At 44.3% G+C, this 22,569-nt stretch overlaps 1 protein-coding gene across 2 annotated transcripts in view; it reads right to left on the bottom strand.

Annotated features, from left to right (window-relative positions):
• RAI1 (retinoic acid induced 1) overlaps positions 1-22,569 on the bottom strand; it is a 113,987-nt gene that overhangs the window by 21,136 nt on the left and 70,282 nt on the right. The gene's annotated exons all lie outside the window — the stretch shown is intronic.

Below are 22,569 nucleotides of genomic sequence, written 5' to 3'. Positions count from 1 at the left end.
AAACCATGTTAGCACCCCTTGCATTGTAACATGGTTTTGTCCAGGAGACTGAAATAAAATACCTCTTCATTAAAGATCCTTAATGAATCAGGCCCCTTGTTTGGGCAGTTAGTAGTGATGGTATTTTGCATGTATAGAAGTGAGGATTTTCTGTACTCATGAACTTTTCAAATTCTTATATTTCCACAATAAACACTTTAATGTCTCAATAAAATAAGATCAGAACTAAAACATGACAAAAGGAAAACCAGTTTCTCCACAATATACTACCCCCAGATTCACACTTTGTTTGCCCCTCTACCACTCTTTCTGTGTCCCCCCTTAACCTTAAGCACCCACAGCGTGTAGCTCTCCGTGGTACCAAATCCTGCTGCACCCAATCTGTATAGGATAGTAATAAATGCAAAAACTGTTGTTCTAATACCACCATGGTAACATGATTACAACTACGAACACTAAATACAACAAGATGCTCTGAACAGAATTACATGCACCTTAAAAATAAGTGCTGAAAATACTGTTTATCTGTCTGTATCCAGCATCCACCCATCTAGGTTCGTCACATTTCTCAAACCTTATATGAACTTTCTGACCCCACGTGGCAGTCTCTCATTACTGTCATACAAGGTGGGATGCCGTCTGTATTATTGGACCGCGCGGATAGGCTCCAGTAAAGGAACTTGGAACAGTCAGTCACCATATGTCTGTAGTGACTGCACGCACAGCTTCTAAACCAGTCTGAGTCATGCATCATGTTGACAATTCTACCATGTCAGTAATAGGACACTTTCCCTGCTGAGGAGGTACATTTATGATCGTCACACATGATGGACATGAAACATTCCAGCCAACGACACTGTATGATCATACGGCAAAGTAACACTACTAGTTTGTTTTTTTTAAATCAAAATTAACAACAAAAAAACGATACTGAGAATCGTATATATACAATACAGTGGGACTGTGCAGAAGTGGAATGCGTTAACACATACACTCCGAACAAAATCAAACGCCGAAAAATAAAATCAGCACACAGAAAGAGAAGTGATACTGTGCTTGTGCCCACATACCAGTAATTATAGCAGACACTGAGATGGATATCCATACACAGAATAAGAGAAGTGGTACTGTGCATAACAGACATTAGAACGGACACTGAGATGGGTATCCATACACAGAATAAGAGAAGTGGTACTGTGCATAACAGACATTAGAACGGACACCGAGATGGACAGGCATACACAGTATAAGAGAAGTAGCACTGTGCGCATTTGCTCTATATGGAAAAACTGGCACCGCCAGGGACAAATCATTTACAGAGAAATTTTAGAACCGCAGTTTTGCACAACAATACTTATTTTTAGCGTGTAAAAATAATGCTATACGTCAAGCGATACAGCATTTGCTATATAAAAAAACGATGATGACAATGAACCACACTAACCTAGCCACAGGTGTCCATCTGTGTAATAACAGCGGCCTTCAGTGGTACTGGGCATAAGAGTGTGAATAAGCAATGCTCTCCCAGCTGTTTGCGGAACTACAAATCCCATCATGTTCTGGCAGCTGGACTAGACCATGGGTTACCCATGCCTAAACATGGCTTTGAGATGGGGATACCTAATCACCTATCAGGCCCAGTGGCTGTACACGTCGCCCCCCTGTGAGACTCCCGACGGGCTCATCACATCCGCACCTGTGCCCCTCATTATCTGAGGTTACCTAGTACTCCTCTAGTGCTGCCCATTCTCCCTCCTCTCCCCCCATTCACTCAGCTGGCTCCCTCCCAGTGATTTGTGCAGAGGAAGATCAGCAGTATCATTACATGATCTATGTTTGAAGCTGCACAGAAGGTGCTTTGGTGGAGCCAGTCGCTGAATACAAATGAGAAGTACGAGCGATTCCTACCGCAATATTCCCAATAACACAAGGTAAAAAATATTACAGGGGGGTGTGCTTAACCCCTTTTCTGCCAGCGGGCAGCAGTCAACCTTAAAAACGTTTTTTCCAACATGAGGTTCCTAGACAGCACTAAGCACCAAAACAAATAAAAATAAAATCATGTACAGGATGCCTTTTATTTTCCACATATAATGTGGCGGAGAGGTCTGGGAAGTCTACATTTGGCAGTGTTAGTGTTTTTTTTTTTTTTTTTTTATGTTTTAGAGAGGAAGGGAGGAGTAGACGCTGGGAGTCAGAGGCGATCAATTAATATCCAAGCTCTATAAAAATCCATCTACGCCACAGAGAAAAAGCACTTTCTGTCAGGACCCGGCAGCAGCCTTCTCACCGTCACCGTGTGGGGTTTCGTTAGCGGAATCAGGCAGAAAATTACCTATTGTATACACAAGACACACACAAAAACAACTAAATAAAAATAAGATAGATACACTGTCAGAAGTTATACTAAAGAAATTATATTACTGCAGAATTTAACACATAAAAATGGTCTTTGTGCTTCCCATATATATATAAAAATGTATATAAATATAGATGTATATAAATATATAAAATATATATATATATACACACACACATTATATATATATATATATATATATATATATATATATATATATATATATATATATATATATATATATATATATACACACATTGCAATGAAGAGTAGGAGAAAGGGTTAGTACTGTGTAATATACATACTACTACGCATAAGGAAATTATATCAGCATCCTACTCATTTTATTGGTTAACCCATTATTTCCCAATTATTAGGAGTAACTCCCGGGGTTCTGTGAGTCTAGGGAGACGGATCTGCCACCAGCAGTGAGGTATAACTGCGGCGAAGGATCGGTTCGTTGCTGGCAATGGGTCCTGATCTGTTTCTAGTCATTGTGTTTCGTGTAAACATCTGTGCGTTTTGGAAAAAGGCGGGAGGAGGGGGAGGAAGAGGGGGGGGAGAGAGGACCACGACACAGCAATTGCCGTCTGTTGTGGTGAAATGTCTGCACAGAGTGGAGCTGACACACTATTACCCGTGTAGCATCCTCTGCCCCGGGGGTCTGTGACTCCCACAGAGAGCTGTGCCCCGGGGTTACCCGCTGGTACAGGGTGACGCTCTGTGCCTGTTACAAAGTCTGAGGGGGATCATAGCTACACATGACCCCTGCACCACATACCGTACAGGACTGCATGTGATTATGGCCCTGCTTAAAACACATTATTTTTTAATCCTTTCAGCTGCATTCAACAGTGTTCCCATTCACAGCCCCCCCCCCCCACCCCCAGAGATTTCAGGGAATCTGACCCTAATTGGGAAGTTTGCAGAAATTAGGAAATACCGGTAATTGTAAATTATTATAATGTCTTAACTTGAATTTGTAGGCAAAATCCCGGGGCTTCCAGGACTATTGTCAGAGCATGGGGTAGAGGAGGGGGCTTCAGCGCGGTTTATTAAAGAGGATGGAGCGGGGCGGAGAAGGGCCCCAAAAGTCGGTTCGTACGAACCATAAAACGATGGACAGTGCGCGCAGCTCTCACTCAGCTTAATTGCAGACGGAAAGAACAAAGGAAATAACACAGGAAGTTAGTTTTATTGGTTTTCTTGTTAAATTTATCATTTTATGTATGTATCCTAGTGGTTTAACTTCATTTTTTTATAGGCAAGTTTACTGGGAGTCCCAATACACAGACCTCTCACCTCATCCCCCCAATACGCCATCCACATACCTCCTGACCCAATACACAGACCTCTCCCCTCCCCCCAATACACAGACCTCTCACCTCCTCCCCCCAATACGCCATCCACATACCTCCTGACCCAATACACAGACCTCTCCCCTCCCCCCAATACACAGACCTCTCACCTCCTCCCCCCAATACACAGACCTCTCACCTCCTCCCCCCAATATGCCATCCACATACCTCCTGACCCAATACACAGACCTCTCCCCTCCCCCCAATACACAGACCTCTCACCTCCTCCCCCCAATACGCCATCCACATACCTCCTGACCCAATACACAGACCTCTCCCCTCCCCCAATACACAGACCTCTCACCTCCTCCCCCAATACGCCATCCACATACCTCCTGACCCAATACACAGACCTCTCCCCTCCCCCCAATACACAGACCTCTCACCTCCCCCCCCAATACACAGACCTCTCGCCTCCCCCCAATACACAGACCTCTCGCCTCCCCCCAATACACAGACCCCTCACCTCCTCCCAATGCAGATCTCTCACCTCACCTGCTCCCAATACAGCCTCCTTACCTCCTCCCAATATACAGACCTCTGTATACACAATACACAGACCTTTCGCCTCCCCCCCCAATACACAGACCTCTCGCCTACCCCCCGAATACACAGACATCTCGCCTCCCCCCGAATACACAGACGTCTCGCCCCCCCCCCCCCGAATACACAGACGTCTCGCCTTCCCTCCACTACACAGACCCCTCACCTCCTCCCAATGCAGATCTCTCACCTCACCTGCTCCCAATACAGCCTCCTTACCTCCTCCCAATATACAGACCTCTTGTCTCCCCCACAATACACAGACCTTTCGCCTCCCCCCCCCAATACACAGACCTCTCGCCTCTCCCCCGAATACACAGACGTCTCGCCTCCCCCCGAATACAGACGTCTCGCCTCCCCCCCGAATACACAGACGTCTCGCCTCCCCCCCAGTACACAGACCTCTCGCATCCCCCCCAGTACACAGACCTCTCGCATCCCCCCCAATGCACAGACCTCTCGCCTTCCCCCAATACACAGACCTCTCACCTCCCCCCCAATACACAGACCTCTCGCCTCCCCCCAATACACAGCCTCTCACCTCCTCCCAATGCAGATCTCTCACCTCACCTGCTCCCAATACAGCCTCCTTACGTCCTCCCAATATACAGACCTCTTGCCTCCCCCACAATACACAGACCTTTCGCCTCCCCCCCAATACACAGACCTCTCGCCTCCCCCCGAATACACAGACGTCTCGCCCCCCCCCCGAATACACAGACGTCTCGCCTCCCCACCCATACACAAACGTATCACCTCCCCCCAATACACAGACCTCTCGCCTTCCCCCAATACACAGACCTCTCACCTCCCCCCAATACACAGACCTCTCACCTCCCCCCAATACACAGACCTCTCGCCTCCCCCCAATACACAGACCCCTCACCTCCTCCCAATGCAGATCTCTCACCTCACCTGCTCCCAATACAGCCTCCTTACCTCCTCCCAATATACAGACCTCTGTATACACAATACACAGACCTTTCGCCTCCCCCCCCCAATACACAGACCTCTCGCCTACCCCCCGAATACACAGACATCTCGCCTCCCCCCCGAATACACAGACGTCTCGCCTCCCCCCCCCGAATACACAGACGTCTCGCCTCCCCTCCACTACACAGACCCCTCACCTCCTCCCAATGCAGATCTCTCACCTCACCTGCTCCCAATACAGCCTCCTTACCTCCTCCCAATATACAGACCTCTTGTCTCCCCCACAATACACAGACCTTTCGCCTCCCCCCCCCAATACACAGACCTCTCGCCTCTCCCCCGAATACACAGACGTCTCGCCTCCCCCCGAATACAGACGTCTCGCCTCCCCCCCGAATACACAGACGTCTCGCCTCCCCCCCAGTACACAGACCTCTCGCATCCCCCCCAGTACACAGACCTCTCGCATCCCCCCCAATGCACAGACCTCTCGCCTTCCCCCAATACACAGACCTCTCATCTCCCCCCCAATACACAGACCTCTCGCCTCCCCCCAATACACAGCCTCTCACCTCCTCCCAATGCAGATCTCTCACCTCACCTGCTCCCAATACAGCCTCCTTACCTCCTCCCAATATACAGACCTCTTGCCTCCCCCACAATACACAGACCTTTCGCCTCCCCCCCAATACACAGACCTCTCGCCTCCCCCCGAATACACAGACGTCTCCCCCCCCCCCGAATACACAGACGTCTCGCCTCCCCACCCATACACAAACGTATCACCTCCCCCCAATACACAGACCTCTCGCCTTCCCCCAATACACAGACCTCTCACCTCCCCCCAATACACAGACCTCTCACCTCCCCCCAATACACAGACCTCTCGCCTCCCCCCAATACACAGACCCCTCACCTCCTCCCAATGCAGATCTCTCACCTCACCTGCTCCCAATACAGCCTCCTTACCTCCTCCCAATATACAGACCTCTTGCCTCCCCCACAATACACAGACCTTTCGCCTCCCCCCCAATACACAGACCTCTCGCCTCCCCCCCAATACACAGACCTCTCGCCTCCCCCCCAATACACAGACCTCTCGCCTCCCCCCGAATACACAGACGTCTCGCCTCCCCCCAATATACAGACCTCTCGCCTCCCCCCAATATACAGACCTCTCGCCTCCCCACCAATACACAAACGTATCACCTCCCCCAATACACAGACCCCTCGCCTCCCCCCCAATACAGACCGCTCGCCTCCCCCCCAATACAGACCGCTCGCATCCCCCCCAATACACAGACCTCTCGCATCCCCCCCAATACACAGACCTCTTGCCCCCCCAATACACAGACCTCTCGCATCCCCCCAATACACAGACCTCTCGCCTCCCCCACAACACACAGACCTCTCGCCTCCCCCCAATACACAGACCTCTCGCCTCCCTCTCAATACACAGACCTCTCACCTCCCCCCCCCCAGTACACAGACCTCTCCCCTCCCCTCCAATACACAGACCTCTCCCCTCCCCTCCAATACACAGACCTCTCCCCTCCCCTCCAATACACAGACCTCTTCCCCCCCCCCCAATACACAGACCTCTTACCTCCCCCCAATACACAGACCTCTGATGGACTTCTAATACACAGGTCTCTGACCGACTTCTTAAACACAGACCTATCACTGCTTACAAATACACTGATCTCAGTACACAAACACCTTAAGCTCCTCATAATATACAAACATCACACCACAGATCCAGCTCCTCTTCTACATTAGAGACACAAAGAAAAACAAAATTGCACCTTCTTCTAAGACAGATAGATTTCAGAACACAGATCACTTACCTCCTTCCAATAAACATACACCACAGCTCCCACTCCTGTTACAATACACAAATGTAAGAGCATATGACTCACCTCACTGTAATATATAGATCTCGAATAACTTACCTCCTCCTAATACACAGACGTAAGGACACAGAACTCTTACCTCCTCCAATACACTGACCCTTCACTGCCTCCTAATACACAGACATCACACTCTCTCATCTGTTTCTAAAACACAGTTATCAGAAAATGTACCTCGCACCTTGTCTACATTCAATAGATTTGATTTATCCCTGGTCTTCGAACATTTTATTGTTCCTTTTTCCACTCACCATGGCTGATAACACACATGGCAGGGTTCTATACGGCTGGACATTACCCAGGCAGCCCGGCAATCTGGATTTTCTGAGACCACTTTAAGCGGTTCCATTTATAGACTGCACGGCGTACAATGAACACTGGATACAAGACGTCATGTGTCTGGGCTTCCATCCACGATGATTGCTTATGTACGCTGGCCAACAAGATGTTACCAGTCCCTTGTCAGGAGGTTTCAGTCCCAGACAGTCTCAGAATTGCCTTTCCCTAGGGTCCTTTTTTTATCTTATGGAAACAGATGGTCCCTTTAAGATTTATATAAAAGCAACACAAGCTTTAAACTATAGAGGACCCAGAGAAAAGAATGGTGGATACAGAAGATTCCAAGAATCCGGAAGCTCATCACTAGTCTGAAGAAATGTGGGGAGTTTGGCCAAAGTCAATGTGCTGCAGTGACGAGAGGGGCATTCATTTCAAGAACCTCTGGGATATACCCCCCATGCTCAACCTATCTCGGAACAATACCCTAACCATACAATAATAGTCGCTTTCCACCACCTAAATATATATATATTCCTGCAAGACTTTAATTCTCTTTCTCTCGTCTTGTGGGCAGGATGGGTGACTGTTTTAACGTGAAACCATCATACCCATAGCAGAGACAAAGTTATTTTCCTGAGGCTCTCCTGTACAGTGATGACGGACCCTCCCAGATCCTGGACAGAAACGGTATTTAGACCGATAAATGGTCTATCATTGCAGATTGTGGAAAAATTGCGGAAAAACGGGAACTCAGTTGATGGCTTCCTAAACCAACCAGAGGGCTTCTCCCTGGGAAGCTCAGCACCACTTCTACAGTACGCCAACCAGTCACAGACTTGCGGGAAATATGATGGGGCAAGATCACTTGCAAGGCATCTGCAAGAAGGAGTGGGTCACAAGACATGTGGATTGCCCGAAGAAGATGACCTGCAACCTCCGTGGAGCCACAGATCACGTCTACAGAGACTGTGCCCAAAAGGTTAAAAAGGTGGGCTTGTACCTATTCCACAGCCATAGGTGGCCCTGATAAAACTCAAAGCCAAGTGGAATAAGCAGTAACCCTCCCCAAAGCCGCTGCAGCCCCATCGCTGGGCCTTCTGCAGGCACGTCCAAGAGGAAGAGAGAGGTTAAGGAGAGCCCGGTGTCGAAATCTTCCAAAATTATTGCCGTCAACTACTCCCAAGGATCCCGTTCCGTAGAAGGAGACTATGGTGAAGATATTGGATTTGCTGTTCTTGTATCAAGAATTGGGGTCAGACCAGGCCGCCTTCTTCAATCTCTTCTAATTGTTTATTGTACAGAGTTCTTCATTGTGTGCAGCAGAAAGAACTCGGAGATCGGAGAGATCAACGCACCAGGGCTGGACTGACGAGAGGCCAAGTACAATACACTCCAGGGGTGTTCAGCTCTGCCTAAAAGGGCATGTGCTATAAATAAAATATAGAATATACTTTTTGAAACAATAAAAAAAAAGAACATTTCTTCAGAGTTCGCTCCACACACTACCTCCGCAGTCCTGTCTCGCTGAGCTGCACATCAGGAAACATATGAAAGGATTATCTGAATTCTTCGGTTACCATTTATGTCATTAATCAAGCTTGACATGGCAGTTTCATGCATCCCATGGAGGGGGTTTTCAGTAGCTGATCAGTGGAGGTATACTAGACATTTTTTCACAAATTATTACTTACAGACTTACAATTGTTCTCAGTCTCCTCCTCACTGTTTGCGGATAGCCGTGACCTGACCCCAATGCAAGTGTCATTCTAGCCAAATGGAAATACAGCCTGCCAACTGTGCCTCGTGCCTCAGTGATACCCCTAGTTCCTCCAAAAGCGTATAGGTGACACCTACGCTGTAAAGTGATATACAGACAGAGCACGATTTCTTTTTTTGCTTTTTCTTGGTCTCCCTCCTGCTTTCTGTGTTCCAGACCTTGCACTTTGTAAGCATGGAGTCTGGCCAAACAGCTCGGCACAGAGAGGCTTTTCCCAGAGGTCACTGGGTGGGAAGTAACGCAGGCTCTGCAACTCAACATGAAAAAATGTAACACGGCAAGACAGCTGCTCCACCACCATAAAGGCTGCAATGCTGGGAGATGTATGTTTACTTATAAATAATTGTACAATGGGTATACGTGGCAGGGCCTACGTCTTTCCCATAGTCTTCTATGTACAAGTATAATATTGCACAATGTAAGCAATGGGAAACAGAAATACAACCTTCAGAAATGAGGATTTCTACCTTCAGGCAACTTTAAATTTGTTAATTTGCAAATATTGCATCTAACTTTAAAGAAAAAGTGGAGGGGGTTGTGCAGATATTTAATTATTGACTTTTGCATATTAGAAAGGTGCAACTTTCGTTGTCTTAACAGACATTCCTGTTTTTTTGTTTTTTTTTAAATATTTGCTTGGGTTTCTTAATGTCTACCTGACACCTACACACAGGAGTCAGCCATGTTTTGGCCTCAAACAATATTATGCCTCAGTAAGGTCAGTACTTCCTAGTGAATGGATTGGCGGAACTCTCATGAATTTTGTTTCTGGTCTCTGTCAGTGTTCCAACAGGTATAAGGTTGCGTTGTCTCGGTAATGGGGGAACTTGGCCTAAGCTGTAGAAGATATTGTGACGGAACAGACATGACAGTTATGTCAACCGTGTCTTGTTCGTTTTGCTCCGATTTCTCTAGAAAAATAACGTGTCCACAGAGCTTCGCAATCTCTACAGAAAGCGCCTCAGTGGTACGTAATTGAAGGGCGGCATTCTCAGTAATATTGGTTCAGCTGACAAAATGGCTGCCTTCGGTGTCTGTCGATAAGAGCAACACCAAAACTCAGAAATTGTCCATTAAGTGCCCTTTTAGGTACCATCTTGTTCGTATCTAGAGCTGCCATGAAGGGGTTATTAAGCCTGTTGTATAGATTTTTATAAATATTTCCACTCCGCCCTCCTATACCTCGCAGCTTGCACTGTGCTTTATATACCTCACAGGGGGCACCAGCGGATCAGAGAAACAGGCTGGCAGTGGGATGTGGGGCCGCTCCTGGCATGTAGATTTTATGGCCAGGATCCCCCTGAGGATGGAGAGAGCAGGTCTGCTTCACTGGCACTTAGCAGCTACTTACAGATGAAAAATGAATGGTTGTAATTATGAGTAACATAATGACATATCAGAAGACTGGGAGCAGGGGGCGGACGGGCTGGAAGCTGTAATGGACGAGTCTCACGCTGTGTAGAGGTCTGATGCTATAACCAGCAATGCTCTATTCCAATGCCCACAATACATTGCTTATCAACATACAGACAGTACTGTACACCCGGAGAGGACACCGCTTGGTATACACACTGACAATACTGAGGACTGTACACCAGGAGAGGACACCGCTTGGTATACATACTGACAATACTGAAGACTGTACACCCGGAGAGGACACCGCTTGGTATACACACTGACAATACTGAGGACTGTACACCAGGAGAGGACACCGCTTGGTATACACACCGACAATACTGAGGACTGTACACCAGGAGAGTACACCGCTTGGTATACACACTGACATTACTATGAGACTGTACACCCGGAGAGGACACCGCTCGGTATACACACTGACAATACTATGACACTGTACACAAGGAGAGTACACCGCTTGGTATACACACTGACAATATTATGAGACTGTACACCAGGAGAGGACACCGCTTGGTATACACACTGACAATACTGAGGACTGTACACCAGGAGAGGACACCGCTTGGTATACACACTGACAATACTGAGGACTGTACACCAGGATAGGACACCGCTCGGTATACACACTGACAATACTGAGGACTGTACACCAGGAGAGGACACCGCTTGGTATACACACTGACATTACTATGAGACTGTACACCAGGAGAGGACACCGCTCGGTATACACACTGACAATACTATGAGACTGTACACCAGGAGAGGACACCGCTTGGTATACACACTGACAATACTATGAGACTGTACACCAGGAGAGGACACCGCTTGGTATACACACTGACAATACTATGAGACTGTACACCAGGAGAGTACACCGCTTGGTATACACACTGACAATACTATGAGACTGTACACCAGGGGAGGACACCACTTGGTATACACACTGACAATACTATGAGACTGTACACCAGGAGAGGACACCGCTTGGTATACACACTGACATTACTATGAGACAGTACACCAGGAGAGTACACCGCTTGGTATCATATATTACTTGTAATAGTTTATTCTATGTAATTTCCAAGGAACAGAGTAACACATAGACATTCCACTGACTCCTACAGCAGAGCAGTGTGACCACCGACTGGAGTCTCTAATGACACTATGAAGTTCATTGTTATCCTGCAAAATTTATTCTCACAAGATCTACCAGTTAACTGTACGGTGTGATCCCAACACAACAAGGCCAGAGGAATGCCTTTCTATAGCAGAACACATGAAATCAGTGTTACAGGGCTGTTCACGTGTGGTCCAGACAGACTAATGGCTGATCAGTTGTCTAGGACGGGCAGTCACTCGTCTCATGCAAGCTGTGCTCGAGAACACACAGCTCTCTTCCAAAGACACACACTGCAGATGTGCTCTGTACATTACTGCTGATCGGCTGCATCGCTCTGCACCCACAAAACACAGACTCCATCTACACATATATTATATGTTTCGGATCTGACATATCCACATAGCACACTCTGCACAACTGACAATTCGGTTTTTCGGACCAAACCAAAACAAAAACAAATGACAATGTATTATACACAAATGCTGTTAATATATGTATAAACCCTACAAATAATATATGTAGAAACAATAAATTATAATCATATAATTGGCGAACTGTGATGTCATCACTTGTGTATTGCAAGGAACAGTGCATCCTCAACTGTAAATCATTATACATATCAGAAGTCACCTCAAATATGAACCTATGTGCACCATAAAGCATGCTGTGCTCTAGACATGCATGTAGTGAACATACGTCACCGGTACATACAAAAATCACTTCAAGCACTTGTAAAAACTTAAATACTACAAGGTTTGCTTCAGGGACGGATTAAGATTTGTGGGGGAGCCCGTGGCAAAAATATATACTGGTGTTAGCACTGGTGGGCGGCATGGTGGCTCAGTGGTTAGCACTTCTGCCACACAGCACTGGGGTCAGGAGTTCACGACCATGGCCTTATCTGTGTGCAGTTTGTATGTTCTCCCCATGTTTGTGTGGGTTTCCTCCGGGTGCTCCGGTTTCCTCCCACACTCCAAAAACATACTAGTAGGTTAATTGGCTGCTATCATAATGAACCCGTCTTTGTGTGTGTGTGTGTTAGGGAATTTGGATTGTGAGCTCCAATGGGGCAGGGACTGGTGTGAGTGAGTTCTCTGTACAGCGCTGCGGAGTTAGTGGCGCTATATAAATAGCCAATGATGATGTTATTATATAATGTGTCAACCGGCTTGTACTCGTTTTCCACAATCTCTACAGGAAGATATGAAGTATTTTGAAACGTGAAATTCAGTAAATAAGCAAAATTAATTTAATTAAAATGAAATGAATCCTTATTAAGCAAGGCATGTATTGTTTCGACCTTGTGCGGTGCCCATGTCCCCATACAGCCAGTGTGGGGGTGCAGGTCGGTGCAAACGCGACACTGACTGCCTCCAGTTATCGCTGTCCGGCCTTGTAAGAGTTCCGGGCAACAGGCACGTACACCATATGAGGATGGTGGCAAATGGTTCACACCAAAGGGGGCATTGGAAGCCAAGGTGGGGGAGCGGGTCGACTCCGCAGAGACAATGGACCACCCATGTGACCCCGAGAGATTCCTGTCTGATTGGCTGACAGGACAGGAGAGCTTACACTAAAAATGGTGGCAGAGACACCAGAAGAGCCAAGCTGGAGAAGCGGGTGTAACGAGAGGTAAGGTAGAGGGAACAGACGGGTCAGGGGAATAACAGGGAGTAGAAGCAGTTAATGTGGAAAACAAGCAACGGAGAGTATAGAACACGCAGTTTTAGACATCCATAAGCGGGGAACAGACTGTCAGGAGAGATAACGAGGTCTAAGAGGAATCTGTAAGAAGGGATCAAAAGGGGTAATAAGAAAAGAATATAGGATTGATATGTAAGGAGTTCATATGTGTCCACGATTATTTATTATATAGCTGGTGATATTAAATGGTCTATCAGGCCACCCGACCTGAAATTTTTTTTCTTTTTATTTGAAAGTCTTGCCGGGTTCAACATAATAAAAATAAAATTTTTGATCATAGTTGCCTACTCTCCCTACAAGGCTTTTATATATAGATTCACAGGCTGGCGGGGCCTCTCCCGGGCCGGTCCAATATTGGGCTACCTTGGTCTGGGTCGCTGCATTATTTTTTTTTCGCTTCATAATGTTAACCAATCAGATACTGGTTATCATTTATTCAGTACATCCCACAAAATGACAGCTAGAATCTGATTGGTTGCTATAGGCAACATCTCCACTTTTCAAAACCGCCGGAAACCCGCGGCTTGATACATTTACCCCATAATGTCATCAGTGGTTGTATTCTCTTGAATATTAGTTCAGCCCACAAAATGGCTGCTTCCGCGCAGTGTAGACAACGCGTAGAATTTAAAGTGCTTAATTATCCAGGTGACCGCGTCTCCTGCCACAAGAATGAGACTGGAAACGTCAAAATGTGGCGAGACAGATTAAGAATAAAAAGTATAATACCCGGGTATTTTTTTATCTTTAACTATGGGGAATACTATTTTATTGAATCATTATAACAGGTGCACTTTAAATCGTTTTCACAGGTACGGGCACAAAACAGACATGTGAGGTTTAATATTCCCCAAAGCACATGAATAAAGACCTGAGAGATTAAAACAAAAAAGCTCTAAAGACGATCACACAATTACACAATCAACTCCCTTGGTTCTCCATTAAGATGCTACAAACCCTAATTAATGTATTTATCTTTCATGACAAAATGGCAGCTACATTACAGATGAAATCACAAGACCCTGCCTTTAAGTATGATAAATGACAACGTGTTCTTACTGTTGAGATCAAAAATATATATAATAATAATAATAATAATAATATATATATATATATATATATATATATATATATATATATATATATATATATACACACACACACACACGCACCAATAAAATTTAGTTAAGGGTTTCCGAAGCCCCTGCGAAGGCAGCAAATATTTAGAAAGCGGCTGCATAGGATCTAAATATAATTTTCTGTGTTCCAAATTTCCTGAGTTCCAGGTCACAGAATTGGGCCTGGAGGGTTATAAATAGCCCAGGTTTGGCTGCACGTTGCCCATTGAGCTTCCAGCCCATAAAGTAATAAATAATTCATAGGCTGCCTCCCTGCTCATTTCCCACACTATTTATATCAGGTTCCTCTTGGATTCCGAGCAGAGAGGGAGTCCGTAATAATTTTACACACAACCCACTCACTGCCAGGGGAACGAGCAGCCTGATCAAATGACATTGCTGGGTTTGAATGGAATATTCCCGGGGATTCGCTGCCATGCCCGACCTGCCATTCAGCAGGACTGCAAGGTGCAGGTTACGGTGTGTGAAGCTTCCCTCCGCCAATTCAACATTCATTCAATATGACATTCCCCTGTGCTCGATGATGGAGGAGCATGGTATTAATTTCCACTGGCAATGCACTGCCCTGAAATATATTGCATATAATACTGTATTAGTTAAGGAATTTCCTGCTGCATGATGTCCCCATAGTATAATGTGTTATAAAAAATAAAATATTTTTTTTATAATATATATATATATATATATATATATATATATATATATATATACATACATACACACACACACACATACATACTGAAGAAAACTTAAGCTCGGTAGTGGTACTTTGTGCCTCATGACTCAGTGATGTCACTGGTTCCTAGTGAACTGATAGGCTGCATTCACACACACATTGGTTCAGTTGACAAAAATGGCCGCCGTCACCGTGTGTTGTAGCGGATGAACTCTAGTCTTCCATGGGCAGAGTATATGTTAAAAAAAGGCAAAGGAGCATACCAACATTCCCTATTGCAAAACTGAGGCAATACAGACCACACCATTAACCGGTGCCCATTTAAGACGATTATATGGCCTTTTTGGAATTCAGATATCAGGCCTGTGCGGTGGAAATCGGGACTGTTGGCAGGTATAAAACATGCAGAGAAATAAGGTTGTCTACAGGGAAAAAAAAAAAATCAAACAAGATATGTTTCCAGTGAAAACATAAGTAGAAATCAATTCTACCTATAAGCGTACTATACTGTGCTTAAATATGGATGAAGCAGTTGAATCAGGTTAATAGGATGCACAGTGAAAATGAATCTTGTAGGTCTGCAACGGATGGTGAATATTACTATTCTGTCCGCTATATATGAAACGACTGCTGGTGCAGATTTGGGCTCACTGAACACAATTAAAAAAATATACAAAACTAGTGCAAAAAAGGTTGCACATTGGCAACGCTAAAAAATTAAGAATATTTTATGTTTGATTTCATTTTTTAAAGTCATTGCTATACAGAACAAAGTGCGCCCAAGCGAATAGACCTATCTATATATTAAGTGTCATCAGCCAGTGCTAATATCAAGACATCGGCGTTTATTCCACGTAGAGGCCTTGTCAACACATGCCACCTTCACGTGTGGCTGAGGGCACATTATGCCCAGATTATTCACCTCACGGAAGTGATTTGCTGTTCTCGGTAACAGGAGCAGAGCTGTGTAAAATGCAAAAGACCCCAAATTTCACCCAAAAATAGTGAGACCTCCATTTTGATCCCAGCAGACAGCAGCACACATACATATACCTCAATTTCAGAAGTAACCCGGAGTTCCTACAGAGGCTTCTTTCTGCCTGCATGCTGTTTGTTCAGTATTCTTCAGCCTAATCCACAGACAGCGTATTGTTCAAATTCCCTGGCCAGATTTCCATTATCAGAATAAAGACCCATCTTCCTCCTGTCTGTATGTTCATTCCCACCGCATGGCTGAGTAATTTTGCCACTGATCGTTGCAGCCAATGAAACTGGGAATTAGAAATATTCTTCACCACAGCGAAGCTTTAAAAATAAATCTGAGCAGGACCCCCCCCCCCCCCCCCCCCACCACCAACCCCCGTGCCAGGAATTCGCAATTCACCGTTTTACTGCAACAACTAAAATATTATGTTCTACAACCTCCCAGCCCTACTCACAGTGCCAGAAATCTGTAGGAAGGAGACATCCACTCTATGCAGACAGAGCGGAGAGCAGAGAAGAGGGTGGTCAGGTTAAAAATGATTTCACCAAAGCAAAAAGGGCCAGATTTAAATCCTAAGCATTTATTTGAAGACAAAAAAATTCAAGATAGGGCAATAACGGGGGAAGTCAGGGAAGTTGTGTAACCTCTAAATTCTAGGCAAAACAAAATGTGCTATAGTTCTATTACATCACGTACGTTTACCTCAGGTAAAGAAATCACATTGGCATGAGGCAGCTGTGTTTTTGAAGTACAATATAGCATATCTTATCATTTTCACAGCATGTACTCCGCTCCCCCATATTACCACCAACCATGCCGTTCCTGGCACACAAAGGAGTTCCGGACACTGCCTGAAATATCCTTTGTCGCAATCAAGTTTTGTGACGTCCGCTGTGGGCTTTCTTGATAAATCAATCTCTTTATACCAGTTCAAATAATGCCATGTCCCTTAAAATGCTTAACGGCTGATATCTTTACTTCCTTTAACCTCTTAACCATTCTTGAATAATTGACACAACACCATAGTGTGGCAAAATTAACGGAGTTATCTTTGACGGTATGGTGGAGAAAAAAGCAGTCAGTTCGAAATCCGCCAGGCAAACCAGGGTGCCCAGTATTAACCATGGGACTCCCGCAGATGGGGGGACAACCACACACACCCCGGGTGCACCTATCCACCTTCGCCCCGGGCACTACAGCACCCGCAACCCTTCTGGGCTAACGGAATGCAACCACAAACCGTCCCGCATGGGCGGTACCTGGACCGAGACTATAGCCAACTCCATCGAAGAGAGGCAAGTTAAGGGTGCCCGCTACCGCAATGTGTGCCCTAACCACTGGCCGTAGACTGCGCTGCGTTTTACGGCAACTTCAGCATCCTTGACCACCACCAACACCACCAGCCGTACCAGAACTGGCTCCATCACTATAGAAACAGCCTAAATCCACCAGCAGGCCCTAATGTCATCTAACCAGGGAGGGCGGGTAACGTCCAGAAGCCAAGAGACCGCCCATCTAACTTATGTAATATGCCTGGTCCTCCCATATGACATCAGATGGGCGTACTCCCTTTAGTTAAACTATTAACCCCAGAGTGCTAAGTACAGTTTAATGATCCATTCTTAGCTTTTAAAATCATTTGAGCTTAATTAAGCCCTCATTTCACAAATAAATTAATTAAAGAACAAATAAAGCACCGATTTGACATTAATAGCTAGGAAAGATACGTATCACTGAAACAACTGGAGTGCTTATACTTAAAGAAATATAAACCTTTCACTCAACGCTGCCATGTTAGGAGGGATGTGCTCCTTTAACAGAGCAGACACAGAATCACTGACAGTTTTGCAAACTTGCTTTTCAGAAATGCACTGTGTGGATTGGTGGATTTATTACACATGGGCAGGGCGTGTGATGTCACAGCAACTTAAATGACAGCAATTTCAGATTTCTGACCCTGTCCTAAAGATGTGGGAGGGAATACCAGGTTAATACTGAATTATGTATTATGTATTATCATGTTTCATATCTCGTCCCCAAAAATTATTTGTACCTTTATGACTTTTTTTAAAAAATTTTTTTAGAGGTGGTAATAAAAAGAACATTTAAATAAAGTATCACATTTGTTCAATATTTTTGCAGAACGGACCTCGCTGAGGTAAAAATTAAACTAACGGTTAAATTTAGTACATAAAAGAAAAAGGTGCTGTACTCCATAGCAGCCAATCAGATGTTTGCTTTGTTTTCTAAACTGTAGTAGAAAAATGACAGCATTGGGTTGCTATGGTCTAAGGCACAATGATTCAGAGCTTACATCCACACCAGCTTTTATTAACGCATCCCTCTATAGTATGTAGGAGATTGATCCTCTTTCAATTATCGAATAACAACAAAGATAAGCTTTTTTTTTGGGACAAATAACAGGCATCGCATAGGGTTAGTGTATAATATTGAATCAGAGGTAGAAGTATCTAGCACTGTGCTTCTGCAAACAAACGTATATTTTGCAGGCACGGAACGGCAGGATCTGTGTTGTTGCTATGGAATTAGATTAGGATCCATCATAAAAGGATGAATAAGACACATGGGAGTGACTGAGCGGCAGCCGCTGATTGTATTACAGGTGAAGAGCTGCACAATCAGGGAAGGATATGAAGACAGGCACCGGGGACGGACGGATGGATGGACAGCAGTCCGGGAAAGGACAACACAGCGCAATTTGTGTGTCTGTTGTATGCAGAGCAGTATGCATAAATATAGAGAATACTGGCAATCTGTAACACATCTATTAAACATGCACCATTGCATGACTCCCTCTTTTCTGCAGAGTCCCTATTTTGAAATCAGGGGCTAGATTTACTAAACTGCGGGTTTGAAAAAGTGGGGATGTTGCCTATAGCAACCAATCAGATTCTAGCTTTCATTTTGTAGAATGCACTAAATAAATGATAGCTAGAATATGATTGGTTGCTATAGGCAACATCTCCACTTTTTCAAACCCGCCGATTAGTAAATATACCCCCAAATCTACCTATCCCTCTTTTTGTTCAAAATTGTCCCTCTTTTAGATTTTCTGCAAATCTTGTTTACGGATAAACTACTGTTAGGCTTATAATGTACATTTGCATTCACTCTGTGCATTACCTTAGTGACCTGTAATATCTATATCAGCAGTGTGTGTGCCTGAATCTGTATGCAAAAGTCTGCTGGTGTGCAATCCATATGCCCACTCTACAAGTATTTTGTTTTTTACCAGCCTGATCATCCATTCAAACATGATTAATTATTTAATATGCATGGCAGACCATTTCTGGATTCATACCGGCATTAGTACACACAGCGAGTTCCTCACTGCGAGTGCATTAGTATATACTCCCTAGTATTTCGCATTAGACAGCAAGCGCATCAGCTCAAGTTCATTGAAACATGGAGCAAGTTCCTCCCGTCATCTCTTATTGAGGTCATACTTCTGCCACTGATTTCGAAACGGGAACCTCTGGGCCTAATTACACCAAGCACCGACGTGCTTACTGTGCCTCTTTGTGTACGCAAAGAAAAAGCGTCTTTTACTTAGAAAAAAAATCTTGTCCATTGTCAACGTATACAGTTGACAATGGACAATACACAAATGAAATACGCCTACAACACAGTGTGCCATAGGACTGCAATTTACAAACATTATAACCAAAAAGGTCATATAATAAAATAAAACATTTATACTACAAGTACTATAGGAACTGCAGTTTCTAAATAAACGCGCTGTTAAAATGGTGAATTTTGAAGTTGCTTGCTCCACGCTTCCATACTGCATTCTTAACAGATTTCAGTTTTGCCTGTGCATTGCTATATATAATGGCTGGTTTGTACCTGTATTTATTTTTGTCTCCCTATTGTCTGATTTTTGTCTGGCTATTGAAGGATGATTTGCAAATACAGTATTGCACGAGTGTAGGTAACATGTAAGCCTGCAGAGCATTACATCTCTCTGACACGCAGCACATTGCTGTGGTAACTTTATCAGCGCACATCTGTGCACGGAATCAGCTCTCTCCCAGCAAACACTCTAATCCCTCATACATGAGGTGTGCAAACAGCAGCCAGGAAGTAAGAGTCACCACAGTGTTAAGGACATGAGGTAACCACGGCAACATGTCACCTCTGCGAAATCGTGACAGCCACACGTGCTGCCGGCCGACTGGAGGGACCAGGGGGAGAAATAATAATAAAAAATACTGCAAAAGAGAATTGCAAGTCCGGTTGGTAAAACCTGTCAGAACGGATATTGTATATATATATATATATATATATATATATATATATATATATATATATATATATATATATATATATATATATATATATATACACACACACACACACACAAGTTAACCCATGCATGATACTCATGCATTCTAATCAAATCAAGCTACCTGAGGTGTTAAAAAGGTTCTTGTCATGCATTTGGGCCATATGCATTTGGGCCATAGCCCAGGCCTCAACCACCAACCACACCCCACTGTCACCCCCGGCAACCACCAACCACTCCCCACAGTCACCCCCGGCAACCACCAACCACTCCCCACAGTCACCCCCGGCAACCACCAACCACTCCCAACTGTCACTTCTCCTTCAAGAAATATATATATATTTTTTTAAAATCTTTATAAACACTTTTAACAATTAACAAATTAAATTAACAAATTAAAAACATCTTAGTATACCAAATTTCAGCCCTTTCTGAATTTTTTTCCCCCACACACACTAAGAATTTAGTAGGTCAGTGTATAACTCCGCCCAGCAGGTGGCGCTGCAGCTTGGTTTTATTTTTTCTACACACAGACAGACAGACTAACACACGCCACTAGACATTTATATTATAGATACATACACATATATACAGCGAGGGAGAGAGAGATTTATTTATAGATATATATATATATATATATATATATATATATATATATATATATCTCTATATATCTCTCTCTCTCAATATATATATATATCTATATCTCTCTCTCTTATATATATATATATATATATATGGAAAAACAAGCCCTATCTTAACAATTTTCCCTCTCTCTTCATCTCTCTCAATATATATATATATGAGCTATGAAGGACATATGCACCTCAAAAGCACTAATTATTATTTATTAACATTTATTTACACAGAGCCAACTTAATCCGCAGCAACTGGGAACAAAACAAAACAGAATAATAGAAGACTGGATATTCAACAGACAAAGGAGGCAGAGCTTATACTCTATATAGAACAATAGGAGCTTGGTACATGAGGTTAAGTGCCACATATTGTACATTGGCGCAGCCAGATTGCAATGGGAAACAGTGCTTCCTTTATGGAAGAAATCTGACAGCCATCTAACTCCCAAAGCTGGGCTGCCAACGGGCCTGGGAAAGGGGCACCCCATAGAGCAGTGATAGCTTTGTGTTTACAGCCCGACTACATATGTATTTTAACTATGTACTTTCTGATAGAATACTCGAAAAAAAAATAAATGAAATAAAAGTACTTTTTATAAAAAAAATAACATAAAAAATCAGGTATCACAGCGTACACAACAAAAAGAAGGCATCTGCAAACAATATAAGTTGGTCTGCATCTAAGTGTGTGGGGTGCTGACCTTGCAATTGATTCTGCTTGACCTCCAGACATATTTTCGAATCCATGTCACACCAGCTGCCCATGGTAAGGGGATGTACTGGACGACGGCCAAGAAGAAACAGACCCTGTCACCTCCAAAACAATGTGACAGCTGGGGACCCCCCCGCCAGTCAGTCAGTGTATCATTCCACAGGCCGAAAGGAGCGATCGACCCAAGACGCGGCAAGAATTCAAATCCGCCTGTGCTTTGGACCATTTAACCTATGACCCCTCCCGCCATGCAATATTCTATGACTATGCAGACAAAACAGACAATTTAAATTGCATTTGTGATATTTTTTTCTGCGTATTTGGAAAGTCAGTTGTAAAGGAATATATGTTCTTTTCCACAGAGTTGAATATTAAGTGGGATGTGCAATCAGTTTTGTTTTGCATTGGTAAGTGCTACAATTTACCATAATTCAATCTCACTGGAGCCTCAAAACTTATTGGAGTCACTCCAGCCAATGCCATACATATCAGACAATCTGTCCAAAAAGCTCTATGGAGAAAACTAAACATATACGTTCATACATGCAGTAAGATAGTGTAAATGTATAACAAGAACATGTTAGGATCATGCTTGCTAACTCTCCCAGAATGTCCGGGAGACTCCCGCATTTTGCGAGAGTCTCAGGGACTCCTGGAAGAGTGTGTCAATCTCCCGGATCTGCCCACATCACTAGGAAGTGCCCACTTCCTAGT

This window comes from Mixophyes fleayi, chromosome 7, assembly GCF_038048845.1.
Source record: "Mixophyes fleayi isolate aMixFle1 chromosome 7, aMixFle1.hap1, whole genome shotgun sequence".
Lineage (NCBI taxonomy): Eukaryota > Metazoa > Chordata > Amphibia > Anura > Limnodynastidae > Mixophyes > Mixophyes fleayi.
This window is presented reverse-complemented; position numbering and strand designations above follow the sequence as displayed.